Source organism: Helianthus annuus, chromosome 10, assembly GCF_002127325.2.
Source record: "Helianthus annuus cultivar XRQ/B chromosome 10, HanXRQr2.0-SUNRISE, whole genome shotgun sequence".
NCBI classification, from domain to species: Eukaryota; Viridiplantae; Streptophyta; class Magnoliopsida; order Asterales; family Asteraceae; genus Helianthus; species Helianthus annuus.
Window position 1 is genome coordinate 156,529,820 of NC_035442.2, and position 26,118 is coordinate 156,555,937.

Below are 26,118 nucleotides of genomic sequence, written 5' to 3' on the forward strand. Positions count from 1 at the left end.
ACTGGGAGGTTTCGACTGGTCATGTGTGGTTTCGAGTAGCAACCAAAGGTTGCGACTCGCAACCGTGATAACGTGCATGGCAATCCCTTCTAGAACCTGCAGTGTACGACCCAATGGAATTGCTATTTCATGAAATCAGTGTTCTAAGCCACTAAACATGTCTGTTGGTCGGTTTGTGCACAAATTTGGATCAAAATCAGCATATTTGAAAATGTTTTGTAACATTCAAACTGTTCTTCATATATTCATCAGCCATATTCAAATTTCATTCATAAACAAACCCAAAATCTTGTTTAAAACTCCTACTTATTTTTCGGACAAAATCACAAACAAGATTAAACCCAAACATGCATTTTAACAGCCACAATCATGAACATTAACTAACAATCAAGCATAAATCTTTTAACATCATCGGATAGCAAAACCCATCAACTTAAACAATATAACACTTCCTATCATGGTCCGAAACATTTAACCAAAACCATAACAAACCACAAACCGGATATCATAACAACAAACATCATAAACATTCACAACAAACATCATCAAGTAGCCACCTTCCTTAGCTTATTTATGAACATACAAGCCTACTATTCCTACTAAAACCTCTAATCACATCAACAAGTATAAAACCATAGCAATCATCAACAATCATGAACATAAAACACTAACCGGTTACTCGGGGTTGAGAGAAAAGGGGTGTTCGGGTGGTCTCTTGGTTCGGCCGATCTTCCTTGTTGATAGCTCACTTGATCCGAGAGATGTGAAGGAATGGGGAGATGATTTTGGTTGCTAGAAATTTAGGGTTTTAGGGTTTAGTGAAGAAGATGAGAGGAGAGTGTGAGAAGAGAGTGTGTAAAATGGTTAAGGGAGGTGGGGTTGGGTTTATATAGGATCTCGAGTTGGGCTATGGGGTTCCGGGTTGGGTTTTTCGGCTACAAGGCCTTAACCGGCCCAAGTGCTATTGTTCACCCGAGACCGGGCATGGTCTCGAGTCGAGTCGAGGTTTCGGTTTACATATATAACACTTATATATATATATATATACATACACATAAGTAAATCGGCATATAACACAAAATAACAAATAGTTTTTCATACGTTTTTACTGTTAGTCGATTACGTACACGCTTGTTACATCGAAAGGTTATCCGGAAAGATCCGAGGTGTCACATTATCCCCAAGTTTTAGGAACTTTCGTCCCGAAAGTTAAGGCAGCCACTGTCAAGCTAGTGTAAGTGAAAGCGTCTCAACGGGGTGTCACATCATCCCCCCGTTAGTTTGGAATTTCGTCCCGAAATTCGTTCGTAGCTTCAGTGCTGGGGTTTTCGTTAGGGAACAACTGGGGATACTTGTGCTTCATCTGGTCTTCCCGCTCCCAGGTATACTCTGGGCCACGTCGCGAGTTCCAACGAACTCGTACAAGAGGTATCTGGCTACGTTTGAGGATTTTGATCTCTCGATCCGTGATCTCAATCGGTTCCTCAGTAAAGTGTAGCTGTTCGTCAATCGTCAGTTCCTTAAAAGGAATCACAAGTGTTTCATCCGACAAACACTTCTTCAGGTTGGATACGTGAAAAACGTTGTGTACCGCACTCAGTTCCTCAGGCAGGTTCAATCTATAAGCAACCTTACCGATCTTCTCGGTAATTTCGAATGGTCCGATATATCGCGGATTAAGCTTGCCCCGTTTACCAAAGCGGACCACACCCTTCCAGGGTGAGATTTTAAGTAGAACCCGGTCTCCGACCTGGAATTCCAATGGTTTCCTACGCTTATCAGCGTAGCTCTTCTGACGGTCACGAGCTGCCGCCATGCGTTGTCTGATCTGGGCAATCTTTTCCGTTGTATCTACCACCATCTCTGGGCCCGTGATTTGACTATCACCGATTTCTGCCCAGCAGAGAGGTGACCGGCATTTACGACCGTACAATGCCTCAAAAGGTGCTGCCTGAATACTGGTGTGGTAGCTGTCGTTGTATGAGAACTCTACTAACGGTAGATGCTTCTCCCAGTTCTTGCCAAAATCGATCACACACGCTCTAAGCATGTCTTCTAGAGTCTGGATGGTGCGTTCAGACTGTCCATCCGTTTGCGGGTGATAAGCAGTGCTCATATCCAAACGTGAGCCAAAGCATTTGTGCATAGCTTGCCACAATTCCGAAGTAAATCGAGCGTCTCGGTCTGAAATAATCGAGGTTGGCACTCCGTGCCTCGAAACTACTTCCTTTAAGTAAATCTCCGCCAGGGTAGAAAACTTGTCTGTTTCCTTAATAGCCAGAAAGTGCGCGGACTTGGTCAATCGATCTACGATTACCCAAATAGTATCATTTCCGCGTTGAGACCTAGGTAGCCCTGTAACAAAGTCCATGGAAATTTGTTCCCATTTCCATTTCGGGATTTCTGGTTGTTGGAGTAGACCTGCTGGCTTCTGGTATTCTGTCTTGACTCTCGCGCAAGTCAAACATTTGCTGACGTATGTTGCTATGTGGGCCTTCATACCAGGCCACCAATATGTAGTTTTCAAGTCGTGATACATCTTGTCCGAACCAGGATGCACAGAGTAACGGGATTTGTGGGCTTCATCCATCACGAGTTCACGTAAATCTCCGTAGAGTGGAACCCAGATACGCCCTGTTACATAGTAAGCACCATCTTCTTTCTGTTCTAATTGCTGTCTCGATCCTCGCAGAGCCTCAGCCCTGATGTTTTCCGGCTTCAATGCTTCAACTTGAGCATTCCGAATCTGGGTAGGGAGGTTAGACTGGATGGTAAGTTGCAGTGCTCGCACGCGCTTTGGTATAGTGTCCTTTCGGCTGAGGGCGTCTGCCACGACATTGGCTTTGCCCGGATGGTATTTGATGGCGCATTCGTAGTCATTCAAGAGTTCGACCCATCGACGCTGTCGCATGTTCAATTCCTTTTGCCTAAAGATATGCTCGAGACTCCTGTGATCGGTGTAAATAGTGCACCTGGTACCGTACAGGTAATGTCTCCATATCTTAAGAGCAAAGATCACTGCTCCCAGTTCTAAGTCATGCGTCGTGTAGTTCTTTTCATGCGTCTTGAGTTGTCGTGAGGCGTAGGCAATAACTTTCTCACGTTGCATTAACACGCAACCGAGTCCATGAATAGACGCATCGCAGTAAACCACAAAGTCGTCAGTACCTTCAGGTAGCGAGAGAATAGGAGCGCTACAGAGGTTATCCTTAAGCCTCCGAAAAGCAGATTCCTGTGCTTCATTCCACTTGTAGGCGACGCCTTTCTGAGTAAGAGTCGTGAGGGGTTGTGCAATCTTTGAGAATCCCTGAATGAATCTGCGGTAGTAGCCTGCCAAACCCAAAAATTGGCGAACTTCAGTGGGAGTCTTAGGTGTAGGCCAGTTCTTTATCGATTCGATCTTAGCGGGGTCGACGTGAATTCCGTTCTTATTAACTACATGGCCGAGGAAATGGACTTCTCGAAGCCAGAAGTCACATTTAGAGAATTTGGCGTACAGTTGCTCGTTGCGAAGGAGTTCCAGAATAAGGCGTAGGTGCTGTTCATGCTCTTCATGACTTTTCGAATAAATCAAGATGTCGTCGATAAACACAATCACGAATTTGTCGAGGTAAGGCTTACATACGCGGTTCATAAGATCCATGAACACTGCCGGCGCGTTGGTCATTCCAAAAGGCATGACGAGGAACTCGTAATGACCATAACGAGTCCTGAATGCAGTCTTGGAAATATCTTCATTACGAACTCTCAGCTGATGATAGCCTGATCGCAGGTCAATCTTTGAATAGTAGCTCGATCCTTGCAACTGATCGAATAGGTCGTCGATACGCGGGAGGGGGTAACGATTCTTAATGGTAACCTTGTTCAACTCACGGTAGTCGATGCACATTCGGAATGTGCCATCTTTCTTTTTGACAAAGAGTACTGGTGCTCCCCAGGGTGATGAACTAGGTCGGATAAATCCTTTATCTAATAGCTCTTGTAGTTGCGTCGAGAGTTCCTTCAGTTCTGCAGGGGCTAGACGGTACGGTGCACGAGCTATGGGTGCTGCTCCGGGAGCTAGCTCGATTTGGAATTCGACCTGACGGTGAGGAGGGAGTCCAGGTAGTTCCTCAGGAAATACCTCGGGATAATCGCGTACCACAGGAAAATCTTCAATCCTCTTTTCCTTTTCGTGGGTGTTGGTGACAAGTGCTAGGATAGCGGTGTGTCCCTTTTGTAAACACTTCTGGGCTTTTAGAAGCGAGATAATGCCTGTGACCTCTCCACCTTTGTTGCCTTTGACGATGAGGGGTTGACCAGAACGACGAGGTATACGAACTGCTTTCTCTTGACAGAGGATCTCAGCGCGATGTTTGGATAACCAATCCATACCAATGACGACGTCGAAGCTTCCAAGTTTGACAGGGAAAAGATCGATACTAAACGTATGGCCAGACAACTCTAGGGTGCAGTCGCGGATCATGTGAGTGGCCTCGATGTTCTTACCATTAGCTATCTCGACGATGTGCTTAGAACTTAATAATGCGGGCGAGTGCTTAAGTTTCTTACTAATGCGAAGGGATACATAACTGGCGTCGGCACCGGAATCAAATAATACAGAAACATAACGATCATCAAGTAGGAACTTACCCGCCACGACGTTGGGATCGTTCCTTGCCTCTCCAGCACCAATCACGAAAGCTCTGCCCCTTGCATTCCCAGCATTGTTGTTTTGCTCATTGTTCCCAGCTCCCTGATTGTTGTTGCGATTCTGATTCAGTTCAGGGCAATCCTTTCGTATGTGCCCTGTTGCCCCGCATTTAAAACATGCTCTGTTGTTTCCCTGCTGCTGCTGCTGTTGGGGTTGTTGCTGATTCTGCCTTGCCGGGAACTGACTTCTACAATCCTTTGCTTCGTGTCCCATCTTGTGGCATCGCTGACACTGACCCTTGTTGCATGCCCCATTGTGGTGCCTGTTACACTTGTTGCACTTAGGGTAGTTTCCCCGGTAGCCACCCTGTTGCTGAGTGCCTTTGTTGTTGTCAGTTTTCCTTTGCTGAGCTGGGGCTTGAGTAGGGTTAGCATCCTTGCCCTGATTTCCATCCCACTTTCGTTTGCCATCACTAGAACTTCCTTCCGCAGTACTGATCCTTCTGGGAAACCTGCCCTCTTCCACAGCCTGATCAGTAAGTTTGTGAGCAAGTCGAACGATCGGCTGAATGGTAGTGTGGTTGGCTGAAGTTACATGGCTTCGGATTTCTGGAGCCAGACCCTTGATGTACAGTTCGATCCTTCGATACATAGGTCGAGACATGTTTGGACAAAGAGCAGCATAGTCGTTGGACAGCTTGGTGTAGGTCTCAATCTCTGACCCAACCATCTTGAGTTCATAGTACTCATTCTCCAGCTTGTGGATGTCATCCCTGTGACAGTACTCTTCCTTGATCATATCCTTGAAATCTTCCCACGCAGTAGCGTTAGCAGTCTCCAAACCAAGCATTTGAATTTGCGCCTTCCACCATGAAAGTGCGCTTCCCTCAAGAGTACCAGTAGCAAACTTCACCCAATTAGCAGGGGGACATTCGCAGACAGCGAAGACAGCTTCGACCTTCTCGATCCAGTGTAGGAGTCCTATGGCACCCTCAGTGCCACTGAACGGAAGAGGCTTGCAATCCATGAAGGTCTTGAAGGTACAAACACGTGGTTGCACAGGTGCAGGCTGACCTGTTGTGAGGAGTGAAGCGAAATAGGTTTAGGGGCGAAAAGACGATGTGGCGGTAGGATCTAAACATCCTAAAACAACGAGTTTACCTATAGGGTGAGCTGCGAAAGCTGCAGCCACAGTGTTGAGCAGGTTAGTGAACTGAGCCTGAGTCATGTTGACGTTTCCTCGTCCGCGTCCACTCATTGTCTTCATAACCAGAAAACATAGTATGAGCGTGATGTCGTAACATAGCGAGAATAAGATAGGAGAGAGAAGATGTATCTATCTAGTCAGGCAAACTAGTACGTATAGTAAAGCAGAAATCATAAGACAATTAAGCAAGTAACTATGGGTCCGAGCTATGAGGTCAGATAAGTCGAGCCTTGTACTTGGAGTGTAGTGTCGTCACGAGTCACGGGTTATAGTCTGGTTTTTCTCAAAAAAGATTTTTCCCCTTTTTAAAACCAAATTCACTATAACCAATGGCTCTAATACCAATCTGTCACACCCCCAAAATCCACCCGCGGATAACACCCGCTTCGAGGGCGTGACTGACCAGGATCCAGCCACCAATTATACTAAGCATTGGTTAATATTAAAGTAATACTTACTAACCATGAGATTAGCAAATATCAAGTTCGGAGTTTAAGGTTTCAAGTTTAAAATAGTAACAAGTAGCGGAAGCATAATTAAATAGTTTTAAACAGTGTTCATAAGGTAAGCATAATAAATGCCCAACACACGGGCAGACGACCACTACACATCCCAAGTAGCTGCTCCAGTCACTGGCCACCTGCAAAGCATGCAGTAAAGGGGTCAACAATAATGCTGAGTGAGTTCACTAGTTGTCCAGTTTTAATTACCAAAAACTCGTTTCACCAGTTAATTTATCCGTTTATACATGCCATGGGGAGCTACCCCAAAAGTTAGCGACTAAACTGTTTTTCCAATACCGAACACTAGGTAACCGTTTGCGTTTCCGCAGGATGCCCCGATGTCAATGTTCTATCATCATTGACGGATGCCTGAGTACATTAGTTCACGACCGATCCCATACCATGGCACGGTGTGAGGCTGGTAAAACCTAAATAGCGCTATCAACTAATAACCCGTTCGCCTGGCACCGGCGACTAATCGGTATTATGTAGTAGGGACTTGAGTGATAGAGTTGCGTTTAGTGCCGTTGATTGCATTCCGTATAAACAGTAATTAACTAAAAAGGTTTCCCAATACAAGGGAAGATAAAGTAAGTTTGTTCCCAATAACTAGGGAAGGAATGTAGACGGTATCCCCCTTACAAGGGGATACGGTTGTTTTAGTCTCGTGTCCCAAACCACCGGGACGCATGCTTTTAAGTTGTGAACTCACCTTGGGTTGCTCGGTAAGATACGTTACTTGGTTAAGCTCGTTGGTTACCACGTCCTAGCATGGTTACCAAGTATGGGTCAAGTCGGGTACAAGTAAACACGTATAGCATGCACGTATACAAACAGTTAACAGGCAGAAATACAAACAGTAACATATATACATACAGTAGCAGATCAAAATGAAGTCCAGTCAATAGGAGGCCCAACAGTTGAAGCCCAAAACAACAAGACAAACAGTCAAGGCCCAATAACATAAATCAGCCCAGTCGAAACTAAGGTGATTGCGACTCGCAACCGAGGTTGCGACTCGTAACTGCGGTCTCGGTCCGTCACGTTTTGGTTACGACTCGTAGCCGGAGATTGTGACTTAGCAGGTGTGGTTGCGACTCGCAATCAGGTTTGATGCGTGCTGATTGCGACTCGCAACTGGGAGGTTTCGACTGGTCATGTGTGGTTTCGAGTAGCAACCAAAGGTTGCGACTCGCAACCGTGATAACGTGCATGGCAATCCCTTCTAGAACCTGCAGTGTACGACCCAATGGAATTGCTATTTCATGAAATCAGTGTTCTAAGCCACTAAACATGTCTGTTGGTCGGTTTGTGCACAAATTTGGATCAAAATCAGCATATTTGAAAATGTTTTGTAACATTCAAACTGTTCTTCATATATTCATCAGCCATATTCAAATTTCATTCATAAACAAACCCAAAATCCTGTTTAAAACTCCTACTTATTTTTCGGACAAAATCACAAACAAGATTAAACCCAAACATGCATTTTAACAGCCACAATCATGAACATTAACTAACAATCAAGCATAAATCTTTTAACATCATCGGATAGCAAAACCCATCAACTTAAACAATATAACACTTCCTATCATGGTCCGAAACATTTAACCAAAACCATAACAAACCACAAACCGGATATCATAACAACAAACATCATAAACATTCACAACAAACATCATCAAGTAGCCACCTTCCTTAGCTTATTTATGAACATACAAGCCTACTATTCCTACTAAAACCTCTAATCACATCAACAAGTATAAAACCATAGCAATCATCAACAATCATGAACATAAAACACTAACCGGTTACTCGGGGTTGAGAGAAAAGGGGTGTTCGGGTGGTCTCTTGGTTCGGCCGATCTTCCTTGTTGATAGCTCACTTGATCCGAGAGATGTGAAGGAATGGGGAGATGATTTTGGTTGCTAGAAATTTAGGGTTTTAGGGTTTAGTGAAGAAGATGAGAGGAGAGTGTGAGAAGAGAGTGTGTAAAATGGTTAAGGGAGGTGGGGTTGGGTTTATATAGGATCTCGAGTTGGGCTATGGGGTTCCGGGTTGGGTTTTTCGGCTACAAGGCCTTAACCGGCCCAAGTGCTATTGTTCACCCGAGACCGGGCATGGTCTCGAGTCGAGTCGAGGTTTCGGTTTACATATATAACACTTATATATATATATACATACACATAAGTAAATCGGCATATAACACAAAATAACAAATAGTTTTTCATACGTTTTTACTGTTAGTCGATTACGTACACGCTTGTTACATCGAAAGGTTATCCGGAAAGATCCGAGGTGTCACAATCATTTTACAAGAACACAACATATTGTTTCAAGTTCATGTTTCTCATGACGATGATCTATAATCCTACAACATTTTCATCCTCTCATCTTGCTAGATTATGTTTTTAACCATGATCTAGCAAGATCATATGATGATCTACATCATTTTCATAGGCAAACAATGATCAACAAGTAGATTAACACATAAACAACATAGTTTCTTCATGATTTAAGCTTATGTTAAAGTTTCATTCTTTTGATTCTTAGTGTTCTTCAAGTTAATCATCATATATCATCTTTTAACCACTTGAAATAGATGTAAAATGGAGTGTATGATGTTCTTACCACTAGCTCAAGGCTGGGGATGATGAAGAGAAGAAAACAAGTGGTTAAAAGCAAATGAAGGAGGTCCTTGAACTTCAGAAAGCTCCTAGCTCCTTTATGCAACCTCTAACACACTTGTATATGCTTGGAATGGATGAGACTTGATTGAATGAAGGTGATGATGATGGTTATGGTTTCGGCCTAAGGTATGCAAAGGAGTGGGAGAAAGAAGTGTGTGAAGTGGTGTGTGAAAGACATGAGGGTTATGCTTAATGGTCATACTTATAATTCATCTTACTCAATTCTCCAATGGTATATGTGTCTAGCATGAAGAAACATGATCCAATAGAATATTCAAATAAAATCTTCATGTGGGCCATATGTTGGCCGATTACATAGGTGGGGGGGGGGTAGTAGACTAGGTTTTAACCATAAAGTTAGTAAATAGTTGAAATCCAAGTATCTAGTTAGGTGATTAGTTATCAGGTATTTATATGATGTGTTATGGTGTTCGGAGACCATAACTAGCTTGGTAATGTTAAAACAGTGCTTCTAGTGAAAATTTGGTGTTTCGGGTAGTGTCCGGTTGTTCGGTTGGTTACCGGTTCGTTAAGGTACTAAACTTCACAGTTTGGTGTGCTTTATGTTACCTTTTGTGACACTTTTGATTCCCGAAACTTAGGAAAGTATTCAGGACCATTTAACCATATTTCTACATAATATTAATGTGTCTAAATGCTGAATTTGCTGATTTTTGCTGAATTCAGCCCTTTAAATGAGTTTTAGGCACTTTCCTGCACTTAAACTATCACTAGGAAGGCAGTTTTGTGATCCTTACTTTCCTACACACTACACTAGTGTAACTCTTGGTTTCTGGCTCATTCTGCGTCTCAATACAATGACTGTCTATCTACTGAACTCCGTCAGCATTTTTCTGATTGGTCTGATAATTGTGATGTCGGTGCATCATTCGAATCAACAAACTTTATATGCAGTAATGATATGTCATTTGCAATATTTGATGCACAAGTATGTATATGGTAATAATCAGAAAGCAATTGAAGTAATTAATTGTAATGCAGCACAGTCATTAAGCACTAATCATGGATTAATAGTTGTACGGACACCTGGAAATTTGACAGTTGTCACATTCTCCCCTGTTAAGAAAATTCCGTCCTCGAAACCACATTCACTCCTTAGGCTTACATTATACGTTCATGGATATGAATAATACCAAAGTGCTTAACCACAAAACCGAATCAAAACTTATTCGAATCAGGTGAATCCAAGGACATATTACAACAATGAGAACCCAGTAGTAAGAAAAGGTGTGTGTTTCAGTAGTTGATGTCAAAGATACGAGACGTATAGATGTATGACCTAGTGTAGCTTAGTTAACAAGGGTTCAATAAAAGGGGAGTTTCGACCGATAGAATTCCAAGGGATCGTTCACAATATGCAAATGAGTTCTAGAACAATAACATCCGCTAGATGAACTCAGAATCAGCAAGCTCAAAGGTAATTGTAATGTGAAAGTGATCCGTCAACTTTCGAACAAATAAATGAATAAAATTTTTGTGTTGACATAATTGAGTTGCGATAATATACCGAAATGAAATACAATCGAATTCGGTGTATCATTGTCTTAATTCGTAGTTGCATTAAGAGTGTTTAAAAGACAAGTTAAGCAAAAGTATGTGTAGTTGCGTGTGAAACGGTTGACCACGATTAGCACAAGCTACAAGTTTGTACCGACACCACAAGGTGTCGTAATGACATAATTCAATAATAGTGGTGACCGAACAAGTTCACCGTGTTTGAGATCAAATGAAAGTGTAATGAAGCAAACCTGAAACTTTGATTCAAACGACATCGCCAGATTTTTCAATTGAATATAGAACACCAAAGAACTACTGTTTTTTGATTGTAGATGGTAAAGCAATAAATACTGCAAGGCATTTGATCGATAATGAAAGAACCATTAGGAGGTACCCTGAAATGTAAAATGAATTTATGTACCATTGTCTTAACACACGATTGTGTTAAGACTGCTTTAATCATATGATAAAACAAAACGGATTTTAGAGCAAGTCAATAAATAACCAATTAAATTCGTGTATGAGATGCGTAAACGAGATTAGCGCAAGCTTCAAATTATCAAGACACCACCACAAGGTGTCAAAATCAACGAACTATTTAATGGAGTCGCAGCCCAAACAAATCTACTACGACTCGGAACAAAAGGAGCATTTGCGAAGATGAAATTGAATATGATGTTCTCAATACATCATATGGTTTCCTAAATTGAATATACGAAATGGACAAGTTCAAGCAATTGAACTTGATTTCAGTGCAATTTCACAATAAACGTATGTATTGACAAGGGAATTTCGGCATGGTTACAAAGATAAACCATGTATGCTACTTGAAAGAAAAGAAATTCCAATAAGGTGTGTTGGCCTGATAACAAATGAATTGATACTTACAATAATGTAGAATATTCGAGTCACAAGGCAATAATCGGATATAGTGAAATAATATTTGTAACTTCGATGAAAACGATCATTAGAAGGGAAGCCACACGCGTAACAAACTATTGCATGTGTAACATATGAAATGATCAAATACCGAAACAAATCAGTGTTCGTTCTAATGAAGGGAATTGTCATGACGCAACTACTATTAAGAGGAGTAGAGATGTAAAAATCTACCCACTGGATACAAAAGTGGAAATTTAATACAAGAATTTTCGAGTACTTCACCTGTTCGGTTAACTAAAATAGCATATACGACAGAATAATGGTGTTTGCTCAAGTTAATGGACATGGTTTCTAAGTGGTAACCTTTAATGAGTTTTGTCCTATGATGAGGATACGTCCTTGGTCGGACCGAATACTTGGTAAGCGTAAGGTCGGACCGTAAGCACAAGGGGCTGGTCGGACCTAGTGCCCCCGGTCGGAACGACCAACCAATGGGATCCTTCTTAACTAACTAAGGGCCCACAACTTTAACTACTTGACAGCGACTGGTCCGACCGTAACTAACTCCCCACGTCAGCATACTCAAAAAGTATAAATACCCCGCTAAGACCTCCATCAAAGGGTAATGACTTCTTTCTCTCTCTAAAAACTCTCCTCTCTCTCACTGACTATCCCCTCCTCCATAAATACTTATTCTCACGCCCGAGCGTGGTCACAGAGAGGCCCTCCTCCCTGTGACGAGGCTAACGGTGTGTTTTCTTTCTTGTGATCTTGTAGTTCTTCATCAAGGTCATCTGAAGCTCTGTTCAATCCAGCTCGGACCAACTTGTACTTGAGTCTTCATCCTATGTTCCCGAAGGTCCTAAGTACAAGCCTCCTAGATTCTCAAAGTTTGTATCCTGTGCGTAATTGTTCCGTGTACCGTGTATAAAACACAATATTAGTATATGTTTAAAACAAATTGCTAACTCACTGTTCTTCGGTATGCTTTCTTCCTGAATTCACAGCTGGCGATAATCTGATCAAAGATCGATCTTGGAATAGTAGTTAGGTCCTTGCAGTCGGTTGAATAAATCATTAATCCTCGGCAAAGGACACCGATTCTTGATGGTTAACTTGTTCAGCTCTCGGTAGTCAATGCACATACGAAAACTACCGTCCTTCTTCTTGACGAACAGAACTGGAGTTCCCCAAGGTGAGAATCTTGGTCTAATGAATCCCTTGTCCAGTAACTCCTGAAGCTGCATCGACAACTCTTGCACCTCGGAAGGCGCTAGTCGGTAAGGTGCCTTAGCTACAGGCGCGGCGCCTGGAACCAAGTCAATGTGGAATTCGACTTGTCGTTGAGGAGGTAGTCCTGGCAAGTCTTCGAGGAAGACTTCAGGACATTCCTTTACCACAGGGATATCTTCGAGCTTTGGTTCTACGGCTTCCCTGTCCACGACATGAGCCAAGAAGGCAATACATCCTTCACACAAAAAATTTTGTGCCTTCAAACAACTAATGATCCGTAGAGGTGTATCATGCTTCTCCCCATGAATCACGATCGTCTCTTCCTTCACCATCGGGATGCGGATAGTCTTCTCATGGCTAACAATCCCCACACGATTACTCGACAACCAATCCATCCCAACTATGATGTCAAAGTTTCCCAACTCGATTGGCAGAAGATCTATCGAGAACTCACGCTCTCCAAGTTCTATCACACAGTTTCTAATCACTTCGTTCACTTCCACTAGCTTCCCATTAGCTAGTTCTATTGAGTACGGGATATCTAACTTACTGGCTACTAAGCCAGGTATATTCTTAAACTCTAGAGGTACGAAACTAGAGTCGTTATCAGTATCAAATAGCACAAGTGCATAATGTTAACTAATAGGGGACGTACCGATAACCATGTTCGGGTCCTGGCGTGCTTCCCTAGCTCTGAGGTTGGACACTCTTCCATGTGCCTGTTCGTTGTTAAGGCAGTACTTCCTGAAATGCCCCACGTCACCGCAGTTAAAACATCCTGGACCACGTCCTTGATCATCACCATTTCCGCCTTGATAGTTGTTGTTGTCGTCGTTTCCTCCACGATTTCCGCTTCCATCTTGGCTTCCAATTCCACGTTCAGTATCCTGCCTACACATCTCCTTGACATGCCCCACTTTGCCACAGTTAGCACATTTTACATATCTACATCGCCCGATATGATGACATAGACAATTGTCGCACTTAGGTAGGATACCCATGTACTCTTTTCCCTTTTTGGCATTATTGTTGTTATTCGCCTGAGTACCCTCTTGGAAATTAGTGAGCTTCCTTTTGTTCTTCCCAGATGACTCCGCTTGAGTCTCCTTCTTCTCATCAGGGGTTGTAAATTTTTCTAGTCTAATCGCTTCTTTTGTGAGCGCCACACTTAAGTCAAACGCATCGAAAATTGTTGGAGGCTTTAATGCTGTCATCAAGCTCAGAATCTGAGGCGCCAATCCCCATATGAATCGTTCCATCATTTTAAACTCTGGTTCCACCAGATATGGAACAACTCGTGACAAATCATGAAGTCTCTGTAGGTATTCCACCACCTTTGGATCTTCCATCTTCAGGTTCTAGAATTCAATTTCCAGCTTCTGGATCTCCATTTGAGAACAATACTCCTTACGCATCAATTCTTTCAACTCATCCCATGTCAGAGCATATGCATCGGCCTCGCCCATTGTCTGAATCTGAAGGTTCCATCGTGACAGAGCCTCATCTTCAAATAATCCAGAGACGTATGTGACTTGTTGCTCTGGAGTACATCCGCTCATTCGCATAACAGAATCTGTATTCTTGACCCATTTCACAAACACCACGGCACCTCCAGTGCTGTCGAAGTTCAGAGGCTTGCAGTCCAAAAACTGCTTATAGGTACAGCCTGTACCCAAGTAACATCATCACAGAAAGCATTAGCAAAGCACACTCGGAAATGTCCAAACGTATTGTAATGTGTCTTAGGTGACTTAAACATTACCGTTAGGTGGGCTATTCCCTGAGGTACTTCCGTTGTGTCTGTAGCGAAGAACCTCGGGTCGAGCTATGGCCCGTGAGATGTTCGCTCGTAATTATGCCTCGGTCAGCCGAATGATCCCTTGAGGAGTTATCTTTTAAGAAAGAGTTCGGATTGGTCAGGTCTTATTTGTTCAAGAAATGTATATAGTTTCCTAGAGGTCATATGTACATACACATAATAAATCATCATATGAAACAATCAAGCAACAACACAATCTTAACATACACAAGTCATTCACAACGTAACTAATGAGAACATGACGATTGAGCTTTCATTGATCATTGACCACAAAGTATTGTTACATGCTTCACAAAGCGTATCATATCAAAAGGAACACAGGGTCACACTACCCTTGTCCAACAAGTCTACCAATCTACAAAAGTCTTACAATCAAAAGGTGGTCTCCAAAAGGCTTCACAAGCTCAGCTCAAAAGTGGTACCCTCATCAAGGCAATGCATCTCTATAAAACCAAAAACCTACTGTACTGATGGCGGAGGAGGAGGAGGGAGGAAAATCAAACTGAGAACATGTGCGAGCTCCTCCTCGAGCTTGTGCACATATCGAAGCAAATACCGGACCTGCTGCTCAATAGTGAGAAATCGAGCATCAAAATCTGGAAAAAGAGTAAGAGGTGCTGGCGGACGTGCAAAAGGAGGCGGTGATGAATGAGGGGGAACAGAAGTAGACTGACAGGGCACGGTAGGGGTCGCGGTGTCGTCTCAAGCTCCAAAACTCTGCGACTCATAACCTCAAGTCGAAACTGAAGTGAGTAAAGTGTCTCATTCTATGTATAGCCAACATAATACGTGGGATGGTGTCTGAGGTCGGCATGGAATACGGTGGGAACCATCGGAATGGCTCATCAAGTGGTGAAGAGGTAAAAGGAGCAAATGGTGTAGACTGAGGGATGTGTGGAAAAGCTGTTGAAACATAAGGATCGTGACTAGGCTGCTGGCCTGAAGAGCCTTCCCCTGGACAGGGTGCGGGTATGTCCTGCAAGAAAACGATAGGTAAATCAACACGATGAACATCAGACTCCACATGATGAAAAATAGCAACATCAGCAGGTGCGGGCGCAGGTGGAGGAACAAATGGCTCAATAACAGGAGGGTCAACGGGTGCAGGAACGGGATCAGGTATGAGGGGTGTAATGTCAGGTATGCCAAAAAGGAATGGGGTCATGATCAGGTAAAGGCTCAGGATCAGTGGGTGCAACATCAGGCTGATCAACAGGAACAAAATATAGCTCAAGATCAAGCTCGGGATCATGTGGAGGAAACAGTGCAGCTGACATGGTCGTATCATCATCAGAATCAGTGGCATAGCGCTTTAATCCAACTGCCTGTAAGGCTGAAGAAGTCATAGACTCAAAGGAATCTGAGGCGGAGTGTAAACTAGAATCAGAGGATATCTCGATAACAGGAATCTCAATAGGTGGGACAGCAATGACGTCCTCACCTAACTCTCCATCACCCTGGGCATCATCAGGGGGACCATCAACAAACAAACCAATGTCATCATCAAACAAATCATCAAAAGGCCAATCCTCAGGCGGAATGACCATTTGAGGAATAGGGGCGAGGATCGGTGCCATGACATACTCACCATCAGGATGTCCGGTGATAAGATGATCATGGACTGGAATGGGAATAAGAAAAGGATCCTCGTCTGGAATACCATCAGCAAGCGGTAGATCATCTCCAAAATCAGGCAACGCAAACGGCTGAAAGTTGTCGTCGTCGTCTGATAGCATATCTGGGCCGTTCTCCGTATCGGACGTAAAGATTTCCGGCTCTGGGGCAATCTTGTCATCAGAAACAATGGCCATAGGGTCATTGGTATCAAACAATCCACTCTCGGATGAAGGCATAGCGTCTGTAACAGAACAATCATAACATATGCACATATATTAATCACTATCATTTAGTATGCAAGCAAGGTCAATGAAACCATGTAATCATGTATCCTCATCATTTCTCACAAATCCTTGTCTATCCTTCCTAGTCTCCCTGACTAAACCACCTAGTCTCCTAGACTAGACCACCTAGTCTCCTAGACTAGACCACCTAGTCTCCCAGACTAGACCACCTAGTCTCCCAGACTAAACCACAAATGTAAACCTTGAAATCGTGTTTCATGTCTTTCCTTTGTAAAAAGTTTGTTTTCCTGGATCTGGGCGTTTTGTGTATGCAATGAAAACATATTGTAAAAATATTTTCGTGAGAGCCCTAATGATTGTAGTCTAGACTCGAGAAGGAATCCTAGTTCTCTACAACCCGAAGCTCTGATACCAAACTGTCACACCCTGACTTTTGCGGAAGCGTGATTATGTGTGACTTGCTTAATATCATTGCATTCAATCATAACAAACAACTATTTGATTAAAACTAAAGATGTTCATCCATTAATATAAGTTTTAGAACATAACAACGACATTGTTTTAGAATTCACACAGACTTTGAATCTGTATTACAAAACATGCAATTTGTTTTAGTGTTCCATAAGGACTCAACAAAAGACTTTAATGAAAACCAGGCTTTGAAATATGTATCCTATCCAGGATAGGGTACATACTCCAAACCATACGACACCGGATGACATCTTTTATTCTAAACAACACTTGAAAACTTCAACGCCCGCCAGATCCATACTTAGTTTCCTGAAATACATGTAGTTTGAAAGCATCAACAAAAGTTGAGCGAGTTCATGTGTTTAGTGTGTGAGCTCGAATAAACTTTGTAAGCATTGTAAGTATGTATGTATTCGCAAACCCTAGTATGAAAGCAAACAAGGAAAGCACATCATTAATGGTTTGTAAGGCCATTAATATGTGTGATGTGATGCAGGAAGACTCAATCCTAGCAGATTTTGGCACGGCTTTAGTTTGAAGACATAGTCACCTCATGGGCCAAACCCCGGTCCACATGGGTGTGGGCTCGCTACACCCAAATAGATCTATCACTCATGTCCCTTGGTCCTACAATGAGGATTAATGGTCTTAAGCGTTATACCCACCACTCACATGATCAAGCAGTACCCTTCCTTAGCTAACCAAACCATGTATAAAACGTTTGCAACATGTACTTCACCCCCGAAGTTATAAAACTGAAAACAGTTAAAAGAAAAGGGGGACATGAACTCACAGTCTTGCGTTCTTCTCAACCAACGGTAACTCAAAGCTTCTTCCGGTGTACACAATTACCTACAACGTAACTCTGTTTATTAGACGAGCGGGTCGTGCCTTGCCTTGGTATTAATTAGTGTCTTTGAGTTATGTTCTTTGTGTCTTTGATATTATTCCAAGTTATATAATTATTTGTTAAAATAATAAATATTTTAACTTAAATTATATTTGTTAAATTTTTAGAATAATTGTTAAAGAATAGATTTTAGCTTGATACCTTTCAAGTATTTATAGGTGTATATCCTTCCCAAGGATGGGTGTGTTTGTATTCTTATACTTGTATATTCTTGCCATGTATCAGTGTCGTATTTCAGTGTGTATTTATATATACGAGAATACGTATCTCCTTGTAATTGTTAAGTATTCTTATACTTAATTTTTCCGGAATAATATCTCTAGTAAAAATACATTAATATATATTTCCAAAATATATATTATGAGGAATATTACTTAGAAAAATTATTTATAATTTTTCCTTTGGCAAAAATATTTGTATTTTCATATAAGTTCCAAAAATAATATATTTCAAGTTTAACTTGGAAAATATATATAAATCCATTTTTCTTCCAAATATAATATATTTCAAGTTTACTTAAGAAAATACATTTTCTTTCAAAAATAATGTATCTCATATTTGTTTGAGAAAATATATATTTCTTTCAAAAATAATATATCTTCTAAAAATTCCAAGAAAATGTATATTTTTACTTGCCAAAAATAATGTATTTTCTTTTTGTAAAAAATATGATAAATAATTGTAAAAATCATATTTTTGGTTCTTGATGTCCAAAATAATAATTACCGAAATATACTTGGGAATATATTTTCCAGAATTTTTGTAAGTTATATTCCTGTGTTCGGTTTCACCAATATTTTGAGTATAATTTATGTATTCACATTCTTGGGATTTTGGTAATATTTTGGATTGTAATTTTTGGTATTTTGATGAGTTATATTATTTCAAGTCCTAAAATAATATAACTAATACACATAATATACAATTAATCATACACATGGTGCCTTCTAAATATATATTTTCTAAATACATATTTAGTCACTTTTATTTATAAAAACCAACCTCCAATATTTGTAATTTTTGTAACAAAAATTATGGCAAACTTTATGTGAAAAAATCCATGGTTTGAAATACTCTTGTAAATATTTGTTAGAAATATTTTTCTAAGTGTTTAATTTTTAGAAAATTTTGCCATAGTTTCCCCTAAAAATAGAGGTTTTCATACCTTGAAGGTATATCATTTTCTTTTGTAGAATCAGCACAATCAATCCACAATCAACAATAAACAACCCACACTTGCCAATTTTGCCAAAAACAAGCATAAACTACCACTTCATAAACTTGAAAATTTATAAAAATTTGTAGTAACTTACTAGTGTTTTTAGTAAGTCTTGTTACTCTTTAAAGTGTGGTTGGTTCTTTAAAAACTTCATTTTTAATGAAGATAGATCTTTACAACTTATGATCACAATTTCTAAAAATGTTTCTTCATTGAACTTTCTTGTTACATAAGTGTTTCTACACTTTATTAACCACCAAAAATAAGGTTTATTTATTTAGAATCCAAGATTAAGCAAAACTTCTATTTTTTAACTTGGTTTTTTGGAAAATTATACTTGAAATATTTAGATTTACAAGATTCACAACTTACTTTAGTCATCATTTTACAAGAACACAACATATTGTTTCAAGTTCATGTTTCTCATGAGGATGATCTATAATCCTACAACATTTTCATCTTCTCATCTTGCTAGATTATGTTTTTAACCATGATCTAGCAAGATCATATGATGATCTACATCATTTTCATAGGCAAACAATGATCAACAAGTAGATTAACACATAAACAACATAGTTTCTTCATGATTTAAGCTTATGTTAAAGTTTCATTCTTTTGATTCTTAGTGTTCTTCAAGTTAATCATCATATATCATCTTTTAACCACTTGAAATAGATGTAAAATGGAGTGTATGATGTTCTTACCACTAGCTCAAGGCTGGGGATGATCAAGAGAAGAAAATAAGTGGATAAAAGCAAATGAAGGAGGTCCTTGAACTTCCGAAAGCTCCTAGCTCCTTTATGCAACCTCTAACACACTTGTATATGCTTGGAATGGATGAGCCTTGATTGAATGAAGGTGATGATGATGGTTATGGTTTCGGCTGAAGGTAAGCAAAGGAGAGGGAGAAATAAGTGTGTGAAGTGTTGTGTGAAAGATATGAGGGTTATGCTTAATGGTCATACTTATAATTCATCTTACTCAATTCTCCAATGGTATATGTGTCTAGCATGAAGAAACATGGTCCAATAGAATATTCAATTAAAATCTTCATGTGGGCCATATGTTGGCCGATTACATAGGTGTGTGGGGGGGGGGGGGGGTAGTAGACTAAGTTTTAACCATAAAGTTAGTTAGTAGTTGAAATCCAAGTATCTAGTTAGGTGATTAGTCATTAGGTATTTATATGATGTGTTATGATGTTCGGGGACCATAACTAGCTTGGTAATGTTAAAACAGTGCTTCTAGTGAAAATTTGGTGTTTCGGGTAGTGTCCGGTTGTTCGGTTGGTTACCGGTTCGTTAAGGTACTAAACTTCACAGTTTGGTGTGCTTTATGTTACCTTTTGTGACACTTTTGATTCCCGACACTTAGGAAAGTATTCAGGATCATTTAACCATATTTCTACATAATATTAATGTGTCTAAATGCTGAATTTGCTGATTTTTGCTGAATTCAGCCCTTTAAATGAGTTTTAGGCACTTTCCTGCACTTAAACTATCACTAGGAAGGCAGTTTTGAGATCCTTACTTTCCTACACACTATACTAGTGTAACTCTTGGTTTCTGGCTCATTCTGCGTCTCAATACAATGACTGTCTAGCTACTGAACTCCGTCAGCATTTTTCTGATTGGTCTGATAATTGTGCTGTCGGTGCATCATTTGAATCAACAAAGTTTATATGTAGTAATGATATGTCATTTGCAATATTTGATGCACAAGTATGTATATGGTAATAATCAGAAAGCAATTCAAGTAATTAATTGTAATGCAGCACAGTCATTAAGCACTAATCATGGATTAATAGTTGTACGGATACCTGGAAATTTGACAGTTGTCACAACCTCAAACAAACGATATACTCTTTTGAAACCTAAAGCATGTTTATTAATCCGAGGTTTGGTTTTTGAAAACAAAGGTTAAATGTTTGTTCACTTTTGGTCAATCAGATGTTTGTTTTTCCTTTTGTAATGTCTGTTTTTGAAACCGAGGTTAGGATTTCAAACAGTAGTATGAGAAACATATGTTTGAAACCTCTGTTTGGTTATAAACAGAGTCTTAAGAAACAGTAATTTGGCGTAACAGAGATTACCCTTTACAAACAGTGGTTGACTTTAGTCAAACAGAGTTTTAGATACCTTAAACAGAGTTTTAATATTAATCAAATGAAAAACTAAACTAAAAATTACAATATCTATACACCTATTTATACTTTATATTAAAATATATTATGCATGGTTTTCTAAGAAACGACCCGTGTTTGCACACGAGTCTTACCGCTAGTACTATATAATAAAAGAAACCATATGTGAGACACTTGTCATCATATTAGGCTAAGTCTTATAGATAATTATTATTTTAGTTTAATCTCTCCTAATTAATTATAGATAACCATCCTACTAAATATTATTTAGTTTAATATCTTATGGATAATTATTATTTAGTTTTAATCTCTTCTAATTAATTATAGATAATCTCTTACTAAATATTATTTTGTCTAATCTCTTCTACTTAACCGTAGATAATTATCTTTTAGTTTAAATTTAATGTATACTTCTCATTTATAATATTATTTATTTGATTTTCTAAATCATATGACAAAAACCTACTTTTTATTTGTAATATATAAATTTACTCTTATTCTTTTTGATGATGTAATTATCTCTAATAAACTTTAAACTTTTACCATATTATATATAATGATAGACATAAAATTGAAAAACATTTTGGACGGTGTCAATAACTTAAGAGATAATATAATTATATGTATAATATGCACTTTTTAATAAAATAATACCAAACAAAATTATAAATCTAAAATCATTGATTTTACTAATAATAACAAAGTCTTATTTTTTTAAATAATTATAAAAATATATAACTTAAAACACATGAAATTATAACACAGTTAACTTATTTGTCATCATACAACCTCCCAACTATTCAGTCACATTTTTTTTCTATCTTATATTATTTAAATGTCGAATAAAATACTTCTATTTTTCTAATAAAGTATTATCCTTAAATTTAAATTGTTAATTTAAGATATTTTTAAATAACCAAATTATTTATCTCCAAAACCAAACTTTGTATCAATATATTATTTATTTTTATTTTCATTATTAAAAAAATTATTATATCGATTTTATTACATAATTTTTAAACAAATTGTATATAACTTTCAATATTACTTTATATATAAAATTAGATTTATGACGGGTTTATTTAAATATAATTTATATTTTATCACTCAAATGGCTGCTTATTTGCTTCTTGAATAACATGTTTGACCACTGTATATTCTTTTCAATAATAATCTCTGCAATCACAATATCTATCGCGTACCAATATATTCATTAGTTTTTTAAATATAATTTTTCTTATTATTTGCTATATAAAATTATATTTATTCAAGTCGTGTAATACACGATGGTTTTTTAAGATATAACTTTTTTTTATTATTTGGTAAACAATATTACATTTATTTAACCCGTGTAATACACGTGGTTTTAAAGATATAAGTTTTTTTTAATTATTTGGTATATAAAATTACATTTATTTAACCCGTACAATATAGTTCTTATAGATATAACTTTTTTTATTTAATATATAAAATTAAATTTATTCAACCCGTGCAATAAATGAGGTTTTTAAAGATATATTGTTTTATTATTTAGTATATAAAATTAATTTATTCAACCCGTGTAACATACGGGGTTATAACCTAGTAACTATATATTTCATTTCATTTTTAATTGATTGATCAACAACCCAGTGTGTATTTATTTAACAAAGCTTTTACTAAGTGTGTATTAGTTTAATTAAAACAAATTAGATAAAGTAAAAAAATAAAAAAAGGGTAATGTGTAATTGTTTGATTGATTAAAAAAGGGTTAATTACACCCCTATCGGAATGGTGTTTGGGTGCTCAAGTGGCCTTGAACAATATTATACTAAAACTAGGTTAGAACCCCGTGTATTACACGGGTTGAATAAATATAATTTTATATATTACGTAATAAAATAGTTACATCTTTTAAAAACTCGTGTATTGCACGATTTGAAAAAACACATGTCTTACACGAATAATGTAATCCGTTAACACATTTAGTCATCAAGATGTGTTTTCTAACAAAACGAATTTTGAGTTACTATTTACTTATTCTAACATCTCACTTTATTTTTTATTAGGTTATAGAGTTGTGTATTACATGTTTTATAACATTTTACTTTGTTTTTTATTTATTATTAGGTTAGAAACTTACGTATTACCTGATGTTGGATAATCAGCAGAAAAAAAAAGAAGTATTTTAGTAAAAAATATTAGAGTTAAATGCCATTTTAGTCCATGTGGTTTGGGCCATTTTGCTAGTTTAGTTCAAATGTTTCATTTTTCGCCTGTGGATCCAAAAAGCATTCACCGTTGTCATTTTAGTCCACTGTGTTAACTTCATCCATTTTTTATGTGAATGAGAAGGGCAATTCGGTCATTTTATATGGCTGAATTGCCCGTCTAGTTAACATAATTACATATAAAATGACCGAATTGTATTTCTTATTAACAGAAAAAATAGATGAAGTTAACCCAGTGGACAAAAATGGCAACGGTGAAAGCTTTTTGAACCCACAGACGAAAAATGAAACCTTTGGACTAAACTGCCAAAATGGCCAAAACCACAGGGACTAAAATGACATTTAACTCAAAATATTAAATATACAAAAGATAAGTTGGATATAATAATTAATATATTATTATCATTTATCTTTGTCTTTAGCATTAAAATCTCTTTTACAAATTTTAAATTTAATAACTAAATACAATCCAAATTCATGCATTCTAATTTATTTTGACATTTAGCTGTCAATTTCTAAACCCAAAACCTATCCCACATAATTGAGAGTTTTTTTCCAACTACAACTAAATACAATCCAAATTCATGCATTCTAATTTATTGTGACAACTGGCACAAAACCGGTAATTTCCGTACAGTTTAATTATTATTTAATATCTATAATTATGTGCTTAAATGTCAACATTGTCTGATTACATGCCATACATGTGAATTCATGCACGTTTTATACTTCAAATATTGCTTTATGCATTACTTTTAGCGTTGCGTCAGAAAGACTAGTAAACTCACCGGTAAGATACGCTGTGTCAGCAATTCTGCAAAAAGCAGTTAGATAATAAAATTAGGGCATAGGAATAGGTCCAACATCTAAAATACATTAGAACCCAACTGTGAATACAAGGGTTAACATATAAACTTTCTGTAAGCTAAACTATGCACTAAAAAGCACCCGAAACGCACTTTAAATGAAGAATTCGGCATAAATCAGCACTAATTCAGCTATAACCAGCTTTTTAACACATTCATATCATGTAGAATTTATGTTTTATTGTCTAGTATAACTTACAAAGTGTCGGGAATTGAAACTGACACAAAAGGTGCTTCATACCTAGTGAAACTGCGCAATTCAGCACTTTAACGAACCGAACAACCGGACAATAACCGGGATATCAAAATTTGACTAGAAGTAATGTTTTTATGATATTAAACTAGTATTGGTGCTAGAACACCTTAAAAATCATAAAAAGACCTAAACACACTTAAACTAAGTTAAACCCCCTCGTTTGCACTTTAAACCCCCAACTTCCCAAAAATTACACTTTACCCCCCCCCCTTTTCACCATGGCCGGCCCCTAAGGGCCCATATACTCTTGATTATTTTGTTTAACTTTGTTCCCTAGTTTGTGTGCAAGAGATCCCATAAAAGATTATATGTTGGAACTTTTTTTTATAAAGACCATTAGAATCTCACATTGTTCATCATTCCTTAAAAACATCATCTCCTTCCTTTCTTCACCCCTTGCTCTCGGCTCATATACACCACCCACACACCACCATTTTCAAGCTCCAACTTCGCAATCCAAGGTCACTAGGAGGTGTAAGAAGCTCATCTTCTTCATTCTTGTGCCACTTCCCTAGCCATTAGAGCTAGTAGTAAGCTTCTTGATCACTAAAATAAGTCATGTTTATGTTATGTACAAGTTTCACCATCTAAACAACTTAACTTTTAATGATAAAAATGAAAGGATCTAACATATTCATGAAGAAAATAAGTGGTTACATAAATTTTTGGTGTACGTAATGAAGTTGTTGATGTTATATTTTGTGTTTATGTTTAGATCAAGTATGTTAAAGCTTGGATTTAACAAGTTTAAGCATGGATCTTGATGGATCTATGGTTAAACTTGAAGATGAACATATAAAGCATTATGTGAACTTGAAATATGAATTTTTATGCATAATCTTGTAATTTTGAAGTAATAAAGTGTGTGTGGAACTAATTTTTGAAACTAAAACTCATGGAAAGTTTGTTAAAAAGTTAACATAAGGCTTGTTTATGAAAGATCTAAATTTATTAAGCATGGATCTTGAAAGATCCATGGTAAAACATGATGTTAAAAATAATGATCTTTCTAATGGACATAAAAGTGGTTTTTAGAACATGATTTACAAACTTTAAGACCATTAAACTCATGGATGATTGAGGTAGTGGATTAAAGTTTCACATAAGTTTGTTTAAAATACAAAAGAACACTTATTTTTGGAAAGATCATAATATGATAAGTGTAGATCTAGAAGACTACACATTTTTAACAATAATCAAGTTCACCATGATATTTCATATGGAAAAATTAGTATATGTTGTTGGTGATTATTGTTGGAAAATTGTTTTGGTGTTAAAAGAAAATAAACACATGTTTTGAAACATGGTAAACCTCCATTTTTAGGGGAAACTATGTCAAAATTTTTATAAAATTTTGACACTTAGAAAAATATAAGTTTTGGTGAAACTTATTCCCTAAAAATTCACCCAAAAATATTTACCAAGGTTTCCCTAATTTTTGTGTAAAATTACAAGTCAAGAAATGGTGATTTCTTCAAGTTAAAATTAAATATTAAGTATGTATATTTTTAGGGAAAATATATATATTTAGTGATCACCAAAGTTTGTGCTAAGTGTATATTATGTGTATTATATATGTTAGTGTATTAGGAACTTGAAAATACACTAAATACTCCCAATGAGTATGAATGCAAAAATACACATACAAATACATGAGAATACATAAGTATACAAGTATGCAAAAATCCCTCACAAGG